Source organism: Numida meleagris, chromosome 4, assembly GCF_002078875.1.
Source record: "Numida meleagris isolate 19003 breed g44 Domestic line chromosome 4, NumMel1.0, whole genome shotgun sequence".
NCBI lineage: Eukaryota > Metazoa > Chordata > Aves > Galliformes > Numididae > Numida > Numida meleagris.
In genome coordinates this window covers 28598786-28611012 of record NC_034412.1, presented here as the reverse complement: position 1 = coordinate 28611012, position 12227 = coordinate 28598786, and the positions used below count along the sequence as shown (strand labels likewise).

The 12227-nt window shown below is 37.7% G+C and overlaps 1 protein-coding gene across 7 annotated transcripts in view; it reads right to left on the bottom strand.

Moving 5' to 3' along the window:
* Window positions 1-12227, bottom strand: part of TLL1 (tolloid like 1) — a 137603-nt gene that overhangs the window by 111561 nt on the left and 13815 nt on the right. The window lies entirely within an intron of this gene.

Here is a 12227-nt window from a genome sequence, read left to right as displayed (position 1 = left end):
CAGTAACAGCTATCTAGATACCCTAGCACTGGAGTGAAAACTCCTTTCCTCATCCAAAAAACAGGACTCTGGGCTAAAAGTAAGAAGACACAAAATACAGTTGAGCACCTGCACAAGTTAGATGAGCAAAAATCCCAATTCTTTTTGCTATGTCGGATTATTCCAGTTATTAACAAAGTATATTCCGGCCTCATAAGCCTCTTCTTCACATTTTCCAGCAGAGATTTTCATAGACAAAACACGATTTCCTCTAGTGTACATTATTATTATTTCTGAAAAATGGAAATTGAAGGGAAAAAAAACCTAAGCAAAAACAAAAACTCATTTTCCTTCTAAAGCACTCAGAAATAACACATATAGAGTGTTTCGTGTGCATTATTTGCCTCATTCATTTTTTTTCTGAAATTGACCTGCCTGAGAAGGGAAGATGCAGCCAACTAGCAGAAAATGAAGCTACATGGAACACTTGAACAACATCAATCTAAATTACAGATCAAGAAAACTCAATACACCTCTAAATATGTGCAAATTATATCCAGATTTGTAAATTAACACCTGGAAGAGTCTCAGGTGATGGAAGGTCTACTACCAAACTACTGGAAAGATACCAGGTGTGAAATCGGCCTATTCTGACCGGTGCTGTCCCCAGGCAACCTCCAGGGAGGACAGGGCAGTTAAAAACAACTCACAGGCAGTTCAGTTACAGACACCACTGCTGGAGGAAAAGTAAATGAACCAGAAAAGACAGTGATCATCGCACAACAGTTGGCCTCAATATTCAAGGACATTTTAGGTACATTCACCAATCCAGACACAACAAAAGATTTGATACCATTTTTCCTAAGATAGTGCATTTTTCTACATGATTCCTCACTGGACCAAACCTGCAGGTTCAGTGACTGGAGAGCTCAGGACCCTCATGCTACCAGCCCCTTCCTGCTGAGGCTAGGACATCTCCTTCCTACCACCAGCCTATCAACAACTACTGCAAAAATAATGAAAAAAAATCAGTACAAGTCTCATCACCTGCACTGCAGGTGACACACAAGCCTTGTGTCATTTTGGTGGATGGAAGAAACCCCAATCATTTTTGTCTCTCTGTGAACCCTACACTTGTCCCCAGTGCTGGCTATGGTCATGGGCCTTCGCTTTGATCCAGGGTTTGGCATCAGCCTACAGCTCTTCAGCATAAGTATTTGGATGAAGTGTATTTGGATGAAGTATTTTCCATCCCCTTATATCTAAGTCTGACATACTTGTTCAGCTTTTTACATAAGCAAACTCTCATTTACTTTAATTTACTGCCAGAGTAAAGTACTCTGGGTTTGGACTGATATTTATTTATTTGACCTGATCCGCTGCCATACATGGGCAAGGCACTTCATAGATAAGCACACATCATGCACTAAACAGGCCAAGAGCCTAGCCAGTAACAGATTGTCTTGCTTTCACACATGTGGCATGTTGTTTTCTTTTGTGACAATATTTTGTGCCTGCATGTGGTTAGGAGGCTTCTTGTTGTGCAAAGCTGCTTCTCCCTTGGAGTTCAAAGCTAGGGAAGACAGTTTGTTTGGACAAACTGGGAGGAAGGGACATCCATGCTCCTCAGGGAGTAGCTTCAGGTATACTGGATAAATATCACAGTTATGAAAATATTTAAAAAAAAAAAAAAGAAAAATCCAAACACTCCTCCATAATTCATGTTGCATGTCTTTCTAAAGAGGCAAATATAAAAGCAGAAGACCAGAGTACTGGTGTGTGAGCTCCTTGCCCTCCATGAAACTAGCTAAAGAGCTGTTATTAACATGAGTTTTACAGAAACATACCACTTCCTCACTGAAAGACTTCATGGGGTTTTTTCCTGTTTTTTTTTTCCTTCCAACTACTGCACTCACCCATAAGACCAACATGAATGCTGTAACATAGCTCTGCCCTGTATCAAACACCTGAGCATTAGAAAGAGCATCGGTGTATATGCTGTATTTTTGAAGAACAACAAAGTGAAGATTTTTGGAATCAAGTATGCAGTAACTTTGTCATCTTTCATAGGAGCTTTGTTTCCCACCTAGAGCCAGTGCTGGAATACTGCCACAAGAACTGTAAAAACCCCTATGTTTAAAGGGCTGGGTCTTCAAGATCCTAACACAGTGAAAGAAATATTTTGCATTCATCAGAATTTCCACTTTTTGTCATCAGCAACACACCAGCACATGGACTGAATAATAACAGCAAATGATCTTCCAAAACAAACTTTCACCCATTCAAATAAAGCATTTGCCCCACCAAATTTTCAGGAGATGATTTTTTATATAGAGTGTAAGACTCATTTCATTTGAACTCTTCAGGTACCCCAGAAACAAAATTATTTTAAAGAGGTTGTATTTTTATCACTACATCAGAGTGCATAAGAGAATAAATGACAAAGACTACAGTAAGTACTCCACACCACTAAGAGCCACAGATAGGATATTTTTCTCTCTGTGAGCCTTTAAAATTTATCCCCGCAGGCATCTTTTCATTTTTTTTATTTTTTATTTTACCTGCTGTATCAAATTTCTTGAACTTGAGGCAAATGTAATTGTGAATTTATAAACAGTTACTGTTCAACTGAAAAGTCAGTCACAATGACAAAAAAAAAAACAAGAAAAAAAAAACATCTCCACTGATATTTTGCCACATACAAAACAATGTATTTTAGGCAGTGCTATATATGCATGCCTATAACAATTTTCACTGCAATCCAGTGACACCCAATATATTACAAATGCTGATACTGCCTACCATAAACTTTCACACTGAGTCAGAACAAAAGTATTTAGGACAATGATTCATTAGTTATAAGTAAAACAAAAAAGTCAAAGGACAAATTCTGGCTATAGAGAAGCCAATAGCAAATACGCACCAAGCTGTTAAACAAAAAGTAAAAATAAAGTAGTAAATGGACTTCTGACCAAAGCTCTGCTTCCCCATAGTTTTACCACATTAAGCTGTAACACAAGCCAGTCAGCTTAGAAGTGCCTTCTACAAAATTGTCTTCCTTACTTGGCAATAGTTCTTGTCCCCAGAAATTCCAAAAGATCTGTCATTTCCACACTTTCTCTAAAACGAAGGGAGGAAATGAATCTAATTTCACTCATTCCTTCCAGATAACAGCTTGGGAAATCTGCTTTCCTGTTGGTTTCCTTACCTGATAGAAGTTGCTGATGGCAATGCAGACAGCACACCATCCATCCGCCAGCCTTAACTAGCTGTGGCATTGGCAGGCAGTGGTACTTCAGGACCTCCTGGTGGCAGGGATGGTAAGCACTGCATTGGCCTGCAATATTGTCTTTAGGGCATGGCCTAAATAGTAGATGCAGCATGGGCATGTAATTAATTGTTGTGATGAGGGTTCATCAGCTGTAGTCCATTTTATATTAAATGCTTGGGACTTAAAATCTGAAAACACATTATCACTCTAATAAAGTAAGAACCAATTTTTCCATTCTATTTTGGGAAAACATGACAGAAGCAGAATCTCAGACAACTTCCATACACCAAATCTCTTCTTCCGCTCCAAAAGAGAATTAAGGTATAAGGAATATTTAGGCAGAAAGGTACAGAAAAAGAGGAGACTGTACTGGCCTGTGGGTCTCTGTACTCTGCTGGGCCATGATGTATGAGGCAGTGGATTATTACATCTTTTTCCGCCTCAAAGTTAAGTAAATTCTCAGTATAGCAAAATGTACACCACAATAGCAGGTGAAAAAATTCCAAGAAAAGTGATGCATGGATCAATTTATTCTGCATCTGTTCACCACTTTCTTCCTTCTTTTGTTAACCTTATAGTTAAGTTTTGCATTTAGTCAGACAGGCTGTCTCCTACAAGTAACAAATACATGATTTTCACTTTGATAAATGCTTATCAATATACAAACACCACACAACTACTACATTTTCAACAGCTAGATGATAAAGGAAGCTTTAATTTGATTGTGATTTCAGTAAAAATTGCAAGGTAAAAAAAGATGTGAAAAGGAAAGTAGATTTGAAAGTGAAATATGGAAGTAAGCAGACACGGTCATGCATGTGTGAATTTTTTTTTCCATATTACACCATGAGCTGACACTCTAACTAGTAGAGACCAAATGATTATTCAGCACCAATAATCACTATTATGAGTTGTGAAAACTGGGGGGAAAAAAGTACTCAAATAACACAGTAAATTGCTGAAGAAAGAGTATAGCAATAGGTTTTTTCTTGTTTTGTGTTTTTTTTAAACAAATCCAATTTCACACATTCATAAGCTTTGTTCTGTAATAAAAGGGCCTGCATTTGAAAAGTTCAGCAGAAAAATAATTTTTCCTCAGTCCTTGTGACATATTTAGTTTTATAGATCTGTTCTGTGAGGTTTTTTTTTAAGCAATGTATACAGTGCCAGACTCAATTGCTGGACACCTGTGAGGGCGGAAGAACAAATGAATACTCACAGTCACAAAGAACTGCCATATTCTCCATTGCAGCAACGAGATAAACGACTGGAAGATTCTGATGCAGAATACCATCTGCATCGGCTCCAGCAGCCTCAGAAAATCAGTGAGTTTTTCAATCCCTTGAAATTGTTGGTACAGAGCTAGGCTCTAAAGAAGAAACAGCAGAATAAAGGAGCAGATGGAAACTCCAGAAGAGCAGATGAAGAACTGCCAAGAGTGACTGAGGTGAAACAGAGCCAAATATTTTTTATCAGCTCCTAAAACAAGACATTCTTGGTAGTGAGATCAGAAGCTGAGCAATCATACCAAATTATGCTTCAACCTGAGATGAAAATTTTCAACTTTTTTTTCCAGCCAGCATAAACAAACAGAAAAATAAAAGAAAGAACATAATAGGAACATTCTAAATATAGCCAGCAAAACCAGGGACAACCTTACAAGCTCTGGAAGCTTTATTTGAAAAATAATAGTTATAATAATAATACTGGATATAAAGGGGAGATGCTACACAGCAATATTGTTTCATGGAGATAAGTGTGGCTTTAAGATGAAAGTTACTTATCTGTCATTGTTTTATGGAGTGTGTGTTGAACTGATGGAAAGCAAAGGTCAAACCTACACTGAAGAAACTTTAGCTGATTATTCAGAAGTCAGGGTTCAAGTTTTTACTGCTGGGGTTTCCATTAACAGGCTTGTGTCTCAAACAAGCTGAAGGTGATGTCCTGTTCCAGACTGCTGGTGCACAGAAGTCTGACTACACAATGTGCGCTCTTGGCAAAGAAGACTGGGATGGGCTGGTAGGGTAATAAAAGCTTTTGCAGGCTATTCAAGAATGAGCGTGCCCAGTGAAAAAAAAAAAAAAAAAAAAAAAAAAAACCACTAATCTCTCCAAGTCTTCATTTATGAAATACAAAAATAAAAGATTGAGATCTGGCAATTTCTCCACAAAAGAGGGGGGATCAAAACTCCTGGAATTAGTTAAAGACCTCTTCTGAGTATTTAAAAGATCCAAAAAAAGCTCTGTACATAGATGAAGTCTGGTTTTTTTTATTATAGTACCTACATATTGTCCTGAGTGTGAACAAGAGGATCAGCACAGAAGATTAGATACAGATCTCTGAAACAGAGAAACTCCAACACTGCCCCTTTCTGAACTGGAAAAGCAATTTAACTCAAGAGGGAGTGTATCTGCTTCAGAATATGGTACCAAAACTCATCTCTGCAGTGCAAAAGGAATGACTAGCCATGTCAGAAACCATTTAATTGGCTGTAATGAATGTTAGCTTCTCTAGGAATTACTCAACAATTGTACAGCAAAAGGCATTGCTTCTTTTTTCCCCTTTAATCTGATTCCTTGTCTTCCTACAGCTGGTCCCAACATGTTCTTCAGTCTTCCCCACTCCTTCTGTACTCAAGTGCTGAGCGGCTGAAGAACAGGAATAGCCTTCCCATGGTGCCTAATGCTTGGAGTCCACCCCAAGCCCCACTTTGCAGTTCCTCCTTCTTGATCCATCTTAAGCACTGGGCAAATGCCCAGAGCATTTCGTTAGCTGCTGCTGAAAGCTAAGAACCATGCTGCCATATCGGAAAGTGAGATCCTAGTTGACAGATAGAATATAGAAACAACCCACTGCCATACTGCATGACTTAAAGTAACTGAAAAGGTGTGTTTTTGTGTTTTTTTTTAACCTATAAACAGAATGTCCATCTAGTTAGGATAATCATGGGGCTGACCAACGTGAACATTCAACACTTGAGTACACAGAAGTGTTTCCTGAAAATGACCTCGATAATGTGGTTGTCTGTCACTTTAAAGCAGAAGTAAACACATACACTGACATATATATACATATGAAGGCAATAGTATACATAGTTAGAGAGGCTGTCTTCTGCAATGAGTGCAGAGCATAAGCAGTGTGCTTCAGAAAATGAGAAAAAAAATGAATACATATCAAGTGCCTGCAAAATCTGAGCTGGTAATTACAATTTTGGGCAGACAATTTGACACAGACATGTTCCTACTGATAAATTAAAATGCAGTTTTGAAGGCAGCTGTATGTTGCACGTTACTGTAGAATTTGCTTTCACTCTCCCCCAAAATATTATATCTATACATTAGCTCAATACTAACCATTTTTTTATTACAAGATGACTGTGTTTTTGTTTGGATAAGATATGGCTAACAGCTCATTTTTCCCTTGCAGTCAACTCCATCTCATCCAAACTACTAATGTGACAGAGTTCCAAGACAGATTTGCCTGTGGATTCACGGTCAATTCCTACTGACTTAACAAAAGACAAAACTCAGCCCTTGAGCAGCAGCAGAAATGTTAGCTGGTACAGCTACTGAGTACAGAAAGTTGTTTTCTCTCTATGGGAAATGGTCTCCTAAATATATTGCTTGAAGCCTAAGCAACTTACGTAATGTTCTTATTAATTGTATCAACATTTTTGCTTTATGCTTGCAGTTCACTGCTGCAGGGATCATTTTGTTGCAAAATGAGCTTCTATACCACAAACATATTTTTGCAAGTACAGTAACTGGATTAAAATAAAGACTTGCTCTGTTTCCAGGAAAAATATGCATACTACATAGAGCAGTAAGCTTTTAAAGGAAGTTATCTTCAAATGGGAAAAGTGTTTCCCAGGCAGATTTTACTACTCTTAATAATGTTAGGCTGTCCCATCAGCCAGTGAAACGGCTGGAAAACACTCATGAAAGATTTTATCTAAAACAACTAATTACAGCAATTTCCCATTTTTCATTTATAGTACCAAATTCCATAAAATATTCACAATCTCCAGTTCATGCACTTCTTCAAGGTTACACTTCATTTATCAAACTGTCTCATGTCAGCATACTCTACAGTTAAACATCCCAACATCCTCAACTTTAATTGATCTTGATAGAGCTCAGTGAAAGAGACTGAAGTCTCACTCTGTAACCAAGAGTGTTCATTTCAATAGCATGAGTGAAGCAGACATTTTACAACCAAAATTTGCAAATGTTTTAGTATAACAGGTATCCCAAATCTAAGCTGATGACCTAAAATAACAATGATGATAGTAATCTACCACTGTTACCCATACAGGTAAGAATTAAAATGCAGTGTAATTTATACAAGCAGCAACGGGAATAATAATCTTACAATTAGCTGGTTTCTTTCTAATCGGTTAACTTTTCTTGAACAGGAACTTGACAGCTCCAGTCAACCAAACTCCAACCAACTCCCCCAGGCATTCCTCCTAAGGAATATTTTTATTTTTTTGATTACACGTCTACTACTCTGTGATGCACTGATGAAGTTTTCTCACAGATATGTCACTGGGTGTATCAATACGTATCACATTTTAATACTAACTATATTCCAGACATCAAAACCAAACAATCCATAGGCTAATCTACACAGTTACGCTAATCCTCTTTGCACACTCACAGTGTGTCTACAATATCATAAGATAAATATGACAATGAATACAGACACTAAACAGCTATATAGTTCAGCAATGTGCAATATGGGTGAAAAGCATTAGGCTAAATATTACTTAAGATCCTCAGAATTCTGTCTGAAAGCTAAGCATCCAGTAGTGGACCCAAATCCATGCTTCACAAGACAGGATGAAAAAGAAGATAAACAGCTGAGACAAATTTTGCCTTGTTTGTGCATGCAGTAGCAAAATTTGTTACCTTGTAGCTTTCCTTCAGAAAGAACATAAACACTTAACTGCAGGAAATAATATAGATCACAAGTGGTGAGAATAGCCTCTCCCGCATAAAAATAAAAATATAGGGAAAAAAGTCAAAGGACATGGAAATAATATAATCCCTGCTACAAGAAAGCATTATCAAGCCTTCAGTTCTCCATCAATTACCACGTGAGATTAAAAAAAAAACAAAAAAAAAAAAACATACAAGCAAATTAATTGAACAACTAGCAACATGATTTTTAACCAAACCTACCCTTGGGTAAAACCAGGAGCAAGTTACAGCTTGGGTTTATAATGAAGCTGAATTTGACCCTTCCCATAAAGACTATTCCTGTTTCTGCAAGAAGCAAAGCATAAATAACGCAGGCACTTTGATTTCTCACAACTCCATTGTATCTACTTCAACATTTTGCATGCTACCCGATCAGTTGGTTTGTATTGGCAAAAAAATAATTCCATGTCTATAATCAAGAGCATAATTTTCTTATTCTCCTCTGATCAGCAGTTTTAATTAAATTATATATTACTAGCTTTCAATATTATTTTGTTTCTACTTAAAAAATATATGAAAACTAAACTGAGCTTATATAATCAGTTTGTGTTTAATTGCCCATCAAATTTACTGTCCAGTGAGTTACCATGAACCTCATTCTCACACAAACTTAAAAACGTATACATATATGGTATTATATCCTCATACATATTTACACTTCCCTCTGCACCACTAACCTCTCCTTAGGGCTCAAAAAATCCAACAGAAGAGTTGCTTTTTTCACTTATTATGTGGAACTATTTCACACATTTTTAGAATAACGACAAATTCTCAACTGTGGACATTGCCACAGTAGCAGCACACCAACATTTCTCCCATATGTTCACTGAAATCTTATGTTTTGCGCTGTTTGCAAAGGATGAGGAACATTCACTGGCATCTCACCAGCGTCCCCCTGAGAGCAGCAGACGGAGGCACAGGAGTCTCTTCTCCCTCTTCCTCTGAATTAGGAGGAAACATGAGAAAGAATAACTGGGAGAAAAATGACTCTTAGGGGCAACAGAAAGAGTGAAGTGGCATTGCCGGGTGGAAAAAAATAAAAAAGTAATGGGAAGGAATGAGATCTCTCAGCTTTCCATTTGCGAAATCAGGACATAAATGTCAAATAACTGCCTTAAAAATAAAAAATAAAAATGTAAAAAGGCAGTAAAGATGGGCATGACTCAGTTGTCCTGCTTCACCAAAAGCAACGGTGGCCTCAACATCAGGCCTGTAAGTGGGCTTTTCTTGTCTCCGGTGGATCAAGAACATTTTTACTTTTGGATGCATGGCAAAAAACTGTCCCAGTTTCTTGTCTAATATACTGAAAATCAATTGGGAAATGGTGTACATTTTGTTAAACTTGCTCTGAATCAGCTGTGGATTGCTTACGTGCCAAATGTAGTGAAAACAGTAAAAAAGTTGACAGGATCAACTGAACTGAAATTTTGGTGCTGTAGCTTTAATTTAAATCAGAGCTACAATAGGATTCTGAATGTTTTGCTTCTTTAATATATTTGTTAGAGAAAACGCACCAAAGTCAACAAATAAAAAAACATGAAAGTGTTTTCAAAAATCTTGTTCCATACATAGAACAAGAGACATGCATCATATATGGAAACAGCACTTAATAGAATATCTGCAACTTATGTTCCATCACGTATGATTCATTTTTAAACTGCAGATGAAAAAAATCTTTATTAGACTATTTTTATGCTCTTCAATAACACTATATTTAGAACTTCAGCACATATACTAATTGATGTGGTAAATCTTCTGGAAAAAAAAGGTAGGAACATAGCTATTGAACTGAATGCATGTCTGAAAGTACTTCTATTTTAAATGTGCATTTGGTAGTTTTTGTATGACACACTATATCATTTTCATTATAATAACGTAATTTCCCCAATACGGGAAAACAAACATGCTTCATTTCTTAAACAATTCTTGAGGAATTTTACACATTCACCCATAGCAAAATAAATAAATCAATAAATACAATTACAACCTGCAACATTCACAGACAAGTTGGGTCTGTCTTGCAAACATAGGCTTCCTAAATTTTGCTGCATCCGCCCTTAGGAAGTGCAGCAAGTACTCTCCAGACTCAGGGGGGAGCTGCAGGATTTTTTCCTGAGCACAGTATGGCTTGTAGCCAAAGGAGTAATTCAGCGTAGGTTTTGGCCAAGCAGGAAAGAGTTCCGTTTCTTCTGCCATTCATTTAGACCCACAAGGAAACTGAGACAGGAAGTCAGACTTCCAGATAATAGGAGTGTTCCTAATGATGTACGTTGGCTTTTGACTCAGAACAGTCCTCTATGCTTGCCCTTGCTGCACCGTCATATTTCTATATGATTTCCCCACTGTAGAGGGGGAATGACAACAAAAACATTTTAGATGACTTTTCCTTTGCAGCCAAGTGAAAGTGACCAGTGATTTTAAAACATCACAACACAAAAACTAGTTACAACAGAGGCAAGAGGCAACAGGTATTATGTACCTTTAGGGGAAAAAAAAAAAAGAAAAAAAAAGGATACCTACATTTAATTTTTTCTCAGGTACAAATTCTGACCTTATGGAGGTGAACATCACCATGCCATTTATCTCATTAGACGTTAACAACAGATCTTAAAAGGAACTGCAGTCTAGGTATAGAATTCCACCTTAAACACTGCAGCATATAAACATAATGCATTTGATTTCCCTGAATAAATGTGTCAGGAAATGTAAATCAGATTAAAAAAATTAGGAGATCAGTTTTCAAGGGGGGAAAAACACCCTCCTTGACTGCTGTCAAGGCGGATCCCCACCTTGGGCAGTTCCCTCCCACGCAGCGCACACAGCCCAGGCCAGTTACACATCCTTGGTGCAGGCTCTTCCATATCTCACCTACAGGACCTGCTGGATCTCATGGCAAGAAACAAGGTAGTGTTACCCTAGGCATGACAGTCCAAGCAAATACAGTTACTTTCCCTGGATGAACCTTACACAAATAAAAAGTCTAACAAACTTTCATATATGCCATCTATATTTATAAGCTATGGCATTTTAACAGTTCTTTTGAACTACTAAACAGTCCACAGCAGTGTGAAGAAGTAAAAACACAAGACCTGTGTGAGAAGAATTCCTCCATATTTATCTGAATAACATGTTGGAACAGTAGACCACTAGGAATTTTGATATGCCTATCATTGTTTTAATTAAAAGTTACTGCCTTCGCAGCAGCTGGATACAGAGAGCAGTTTCATCTCCAGTCAGAACACATCTACAGCTGCAGAGGGCTCAGAACAGGATAATCTTTTCATTCAGCACCTCAGTTTTTACCTGCTTGTCTGTCTTCTCCTGGCAGATAACCCACACTGTGGTGTCTGCCTATTTCACATGACTTCTCTAAGCACCTAGCCAGCCTGGACCACAAGCTCCTGTGTCTTTTCAGCAGGAAAAAAATATATCAAAACAAACAAAAAAAAAACAACACGAAACAGGAAGGGAAACTAAATTCAAAACTGATTATGAAGAGTGGGGGAAGAAAAGGTGCAGTGCATGCTTGGCCATGCTCTGGAGAATCCATGCATCCTGCATGCCACTTTATCAGTGCATGAGCAAGTCAGTACCTTTCTGACATCCTGCCATGCCTCCTCCCTTGGAGGCAGCAGCCAGCTGTTGGCAGGGTTTATCTTGGTACCAGAACAGCCATAAAGAACTAAAAGCAATCAGAAGTGATTAGCACTTAAGAATGGGGATGCTAATTTGTTTCCTTAGCACATGCAAGTAGATTCAATATCTTATCTAGATCTTTGCTGATTTCTGTGGCATATCATCTGCTTATTGAAAAGAGAGGACAGGATTTCTCCGCTGGAATGACCTAGGACATTTCAGGTCAATGAAGCCAAGCCAGAGGACTCGAGCAGTAACCAAGGTAAAGTAATTTTTATTCTTCTACAAAAATTGGCAATTAGAAGGTAATACTTGTATTAATTTCTGATGATTTTTCCTTAGTGCCTTTAGTTTGAGCT